Raw genomic sequence first — 6,498 nt, 5'->3', positions numbered from 1 at the left:
ACAAATGAAATACTAGGTTCTGGCCACTCTCTCTCAGAAACCCTTACCGACTTCCTTCATCACTGCTCTTCAGGCTATGATCTTCTTGCTGAGATGCTTCACTAATTACTGTTACCTGCATATCAATGATATTTAAAACAAAGATCATTCCAAGCTTTCAAAAGCTTGCTGCTGCCAAATTTCTATGGCCACTTTAAAATGCTTCTACTTAGCTTCCTTCTGAGAACACTCTTTTCCTCTTTGTCCAACCTTTAGTCAGATTCTTCAGGTTCACTGCCACTTTTGATTTCCAGTCTTTCATTCACTTTGTTCTTTAGAACACATACAAATTTCCTTGTCTATATGCTTCTATCAATCTTTACTCTATCTTTAACCTGAAAAACCCAAACCAGAGTTAAATAAAACAATATCTGTGTGATTTCACAAGTAGTCTCCATCCACTCTTCACATTCGAGTGAATCTCCATTTTCCTCAAGAAAACAAACATCACTGTGCTTTATTTATGCTTCTACAATCTCTTCTTAAGAGTATCACTTACTGTCATCTTATGTCATGCCTTCTACTTATCAGGTTCAAATAACCTGATCTCCTCTTTCTTTCGCAATCACACTTGCATTCTGCACAATTCTGCTTTAATTAAAAAGAGCTTTGACTAGCTCTGATACCAAATGATGCAGCCTTAGCCGCAAATATCCACAGTATGCATACAAATGCATGTCATATTCATGTCCCAAGAATTTCCATCTCATACTTAGGAAAAACTCTCTTAAATCAAGGTTTAATGTTCTTAATTAAATGCTTACACGGAAACGTTTGATTTAGCTACCCAAGGTCTAAACTTTAATAAACCTTTGAGCGAAAACTATACGACCCTTCAATATCTTTGGTTAACTCTTATTACCCGTGCATATTAACCATAATATATTTATTCTGCTTTATTTCTATTATAACTCTTGTATAATAGAAATTACACATAAACCATTTAACCCTTCATTACTTTACCATTCTGCCGATTCACATGACTTTGCACATTTACCGATGCTCAACCTGCGCTTCAAATATGCACTGTTGATTTCTTCCTTCAAATCCAACGGCTATCGCATCGTCCGCTCATCAACTAACCCAGACGATCTCTACCATTGATCTGCTCCATCCGATCCAACGATTGTCGTGTCACCTGCTCAACTTTTGCACGGCCAAATCTCCATTGTAGATTAATCCTGTTTGATCCAACAAATATCGTGCAATCTCACGCTCCAACTAGCATGACCGATAAAATTTCAGAAGCACGTGAGAAAATTTGTTTTGTTGTGCTACATGGCGCATCCACATTTTATCGCGTAGAATTTTGAAATACCACTTACAACCTTTAGGCCACGCGAGATACCACTTCTGCCTTTGGAAAAATGCCCACGTGCTCAAATCAAATCCTTTAAGGGAGACGCTTAACCAAAGGTTTAGCGCTTAATCTCAGTATTAACCCTTAATTCTAACACGTAGTTTACTCTCCGCGATTCCTCTTCTGTCGTTGTTATCAATCGATATGGCCGATCCGACGGTTCCCGTGCTTTGCTGTTTGATACTTTCTACATCGTTGATCTTCTATTTGACTCCTTCCTGAGCTTAATTGTAGTCCATCATTGGAACTATTTAACCTCCAATTTTCTATGTACGTTGTCTCGACGCTATGTCCTTCTCGATTTCGTTTGCACACACATATCTTATGCAAAACAATTCATTTATAAATATTTACAATTTAATCACATATGTACTCTACATGTTAGGGTTAGTCTTTCCAGCCTTTCTCCAGTGATCAAACATGCTCTTACAAAGTGATTTTAAGGTGTCAAGGTCAAATTTTATCATTTCAGTGAGTCTTCAAGTAAAATTTGGTCACTAGGTATTAGGTCTAGGGTTTGCTCTTACTTTTGTCAAAGTTGTCCAAATGTCTGTCTATGTCACTATTCAACTGAATCTACCATCATTCAGAGGGTTGTCATCATCATGTCAGGTTCCAATGGGTCATTTTACACCTTGTTCATGCTTCAGTTGCACCTAGGTAGGGTCATTTCCCTCTCCTAGGGTTTTGAAGGAAATTTCTCTTGGATGGTCAAATCATCAGCAAAACTTGTATCCGGATGTTCATACACCTTCCCCTATCCTTAATGTACCTTATTAAACACTTCCCATCACTGAGATCGCCCAAATTCCTCATTTTCGCACAAACCCTAGTTTCTTGCTACAACTTGACAATTTTCAAGGCTAGGCCTATGTTTTGCCCTTTTTCACCCCTTCCCCTCACTCAATTTCCGAGGTTACACTTTCCCCTACTTCAGGGAAAATTTTAAGAACCCCCCCTAAATTTATAAATATAATAAATGGGCGAATCTCCATGGTATATAGGAAAAATGGAAGGCGATTTTATCAATAATATATATATATATATATATATATATATATATATATATATATATATATAATTTTTTGGCGAATCTCTCACCACACATGGCGAATATTTTACTCAATTATAAAATCTTGTAAGATCTTGGCGAGTCTTTCACTAAATAATAAAACTTTGTAATGTCCCAGTGAATCTTAGCATAGGCTGAATGCGGGTTTAATTCCCCCATTTAAATAGGCTACATTCCAGGTGAATACCATGGGTCAATACCATGTGCCATTTTGGTGAATACCATGGGTCAATACCATGTGCCATTTTTATTTTTATTAATTCTAATATTAGGGTTAATAATGGTTTTTTGCATGGTATTAATAACAATCTAGTCCATGGTATTTGTCCCATAGTATTTTGGCCATAGGTTTCACCTAAATATAACCCATTTTTTGAGTGTTCGTAAATATAAGGTGACTTATGGAGTAAATATAAAAAAAATGTTTTATTTGTTTACCATACCTCTCGTTTATTTATATTTTTATTAATTTACCATACCTATTTTAGAAATATGGTATTTGGCCCATAGGATTCACTTAAATAAAACCTCTTTCTTGAGCCTTCATAAATAGAATGAGGGTTATGGACTAAATACAAAAATAGGTTTTATTTATTTACGATACGTCTAGTTTATTTATATTTTTATTTATTTGCCATACCGTTTGAGTAAGTATAAAAAGACGTTTTATTTATTTACCATACCTCCACTTTACTTATATTTTTATTTGTTTACACCGTTACATGTATATAAGGTGACTTATGGAGTAAATATAAAAAATGTTTTATTTATTTACCATACCTCTCATTTATTTATATTTTTAATAATTTACCATACCTCTTTTATAAATATGGTATTTGGCCCATAGGATTCACTTAAATAAAACCTATTCTTGAAAATGGGCGAATGGATTCACTTAAATAAAACCTATTCTTGAAAATGGGTGAATGGAAGGTTGTAAGTCCTAATTTCAAGGGCTAAATTTACCTTTTTTACCCTCTCCCTTAAAATAAGGTGGGCTATTTGAGGTGATTTGTAAAAATGTACTATGATACAAAATATTCGCCCACTAAAAATTTAAAACCCCTTAATTTTGCCAAAGGGCGAACATTCGCCCCTAAAATTATCCTTTCCCTACTTCCTAACATCCTTCCCTACTTCCCAAAATTTCCTCAAGAATTTAGAAGCTCCCTATCCCCTTCATTTCGCTTCATTTCGACAAATCTCTTGTTCCACACATTGGGGTAGGTTTCACTCAAATGATGTTTCTAAGAAAGAAAAGATGAATTTGGAAAAACTGAGAGAGGTTTTTGTCCAAAATAAGCCAAGGAAGAAAATGGTCCTTCACTTTTTACACAGGTGTCACGGTTTTATAGAAATGTCAAAAATACAGTTGCCTCGGGAGAATTGATGCACCTTTGAAGTGACCTTGGGAAAATCAAGTTTTCTCCTAGCTTGGTTGGCTAAATTACTTGATTTATGAGTCAAATGATAACTAGACACAAAGAGATTTCCATTGAGCTATCGTGAGCTAAATTTGGAGTTGAGGAAGTCATTCAAAAGCTGACTGCAACAACACTCTGCCTTGAGGCAGCCTCATTTGGCACATTTTGACCAGTGTTGGGAGATTTGATTTTTGATAGGGCCATTTAACTTAAAATTGAAAAATTCTAGTTGTGTTGGAAGTAGACTCAAATAAATTTCCAACGAGCTATCCTGCGCCTAATTTGGACACCGGGAAGGCCTCCAAAAGTCTCCTGCAAAAAGAGCTATGCACAGGCTCTATGCGCCGTTCCTCAAGCCCAATGCGTCGCGCCTTCCCTGTGCGCCGCCCCACCTGGCGCGCGCTTTTGCTAGGGAGCTCTAAACTAAAAAAAGTTTATATTTTTGGATTTTTCATGAAAAATCATGACTGTTGGTGCATGGCCAAGAATTTTGTGCAAGTTTTGATTCCCCAAGAGATCAAAAACACTCAAAAAATGACCTCTCTGCCCCTATTTTGACACACAGAAAGCAGTCTTGGGAGATTGAAGTTTTGGAGGGGAAAATCGGTACCAAATTTAGAAATTCCACTTGAGTTGGAAAGTATACAGGTAGGGCTTTCCAACAAGCACACTTGGGCTCAATTTGGACTCCAGGAAGTGCCTCAAACTCAGCCTCTAAGTGGCGCGATGCATATAGATTTTGGCGCGACGCACAGAGGATTTTTGCCCAATTTTTCACCTTCCAGCTCAGAAATTTGGCCAGTTTGACTAGTTTTGCTTTGTGATGTAACTTTTGATATATCTTGATGTAATTGGATAAACATGATGTAATTTTGGCACTTATTTACTTGTTCTAGAGGATTCATTCACTAAAAAGTGAAAATTTAATGAATGAATCAGTTTCCTAGCATATAGGGGTAAGTTGTTTGACTACCTAGATTTTAGTTCCTTGTTTAGAATTAGTTCAAACAACTCCTAGAATGATGAGCTCTACCCATAGAGGTAAGCGAATGGGTTGGGTTAGTCTATATCATGTAATTCCTAAGTCATTTTCAGGGTTGGACACTTGGGATTGCTTTGGATATCATTGTACATTCTATCTCTGCATTTTTGGCTAAGGAAAGACCAGGGTTTTGCAGCACTGTTTGGGATCCATGTGGCTTTATGTTTTTGATGGTGTGCTTTTCTAAGTAATTGTAAGTTAATTAGTGTTATGTGTATCATCTTCCTATCTTTTCTTCTGAATTTGAACAAATGAGTGATTAAGGTGGAATCCATTAACTGTTATGCTCTACCTTTGAATTTGTTTAAATTTTCATGTTTTCATCTATTTAAGGAGAATTGTTGAGACTCTCTTGCTCTCCTTAGCTCCTCACCAGTCCGATCTATCCATTCACTCAATTTAAAGCATCAAAATGATTGCCTTCCTTGCCCCAATCAGAACTCTACAAAAACTGTGCCTCATACCCGAGCCCAATTTGCCTTTCCCTGTTTCCAACACAAAACCCCCAAAAATTCACATTAAACCTTTGTACTTGATACCTAGCCTAAAATTAGCTTTTATTACAGTCCTCTCGAGCCCCATCGATTATCTTTTGCCGAGATCGCCCCGGAGAGAGCCCTCTCCTGTCTTCGTAGGGCTAGCTACAAGGCTGAGCGTGGTTTGATGTGGACCTAGAACCTTGTCTTTTCAGCCTGAGGCAAATCTAGGCCCTAACATAGTGGCGACCATACTGGGGAAGAAAGTTTATTTTCATTGTTTGGTTTTGTAGACTACAGACGGTGCCTGAAGTTAGCCAGGTAGCCTTCGAAACGCTTTTGCTTTGCATTAGCACAAGTAGATAAAAGCTGCTTCAGTCAATCTCCGGTCTAGTTTATAAACTGAACATTTGATCTAAACGATCACCCCAGTACATGTGTCAAGTTCAGATCTGATTGTTGAGGGTGGACAACGATCAGAAATCAAAAGGCTGAAATCATTCACCGGGCGATTCCAAATCATTTTCGAGATCATATCCAAAGACTCCACTAGAGGATGATCCTGACCAGCAAAAACATGAAAGGACAATATGGACAGATTAGGTATTCAAGTTGGAATGTCATCCAAGACATTTTGTTCTTGGTTATAAATTATTTCTTCTCTTTTCCCAAGAATGTCAAGAATGCTTTGCAAAGTATACTATATTTGAGAAGAGATCCTCGGCCTGCAGTTGATTCTTTCCCTTTGAAGATTGTGAATACCAAATATTTGCATGCCTTTGAGCTTGATCAATACCTTTCTTCTGAATCTTGTGATGACCGTCTTAAAACTGATGAACCTCAAGAGACCAAAACTGATCCCATAGCTCTTGTATATACTCCTAAACCTTGTATAGTCCCGGATAGGTATAAACCTCTTGTTTTACCTTCTGTTCTTCATGCTTTTCCAAAAAACTATGATCTATACTTGCCGAGGTTTTACGGTGAAAGTAAGAATGTCAACGCTGAGCAACATGTGCAGAATGTTGAGAATTTTATAGATCTTTTTGAAGTTGATGAAGAAGATGTCAGTATAAGGCTTTTTG

Source organism: Pinus tabuliformis, chromosome X (assembly GCF_031772625.1).
Source record: "Pinus tabuliformis cultivar Carrire ecotype Pingquan chromosome X, CPIR1, whole genome shotgun sequence".
NCBI classification, from domain to species: Eukaryota; Viridiplantae; Streptophyta; class Pinopsida; order Pinales; family Pinaceae; genus Pinus; species Pinus tabuliformis.
Note: the sequence above shows the minus strand (reverse complement) of the source record.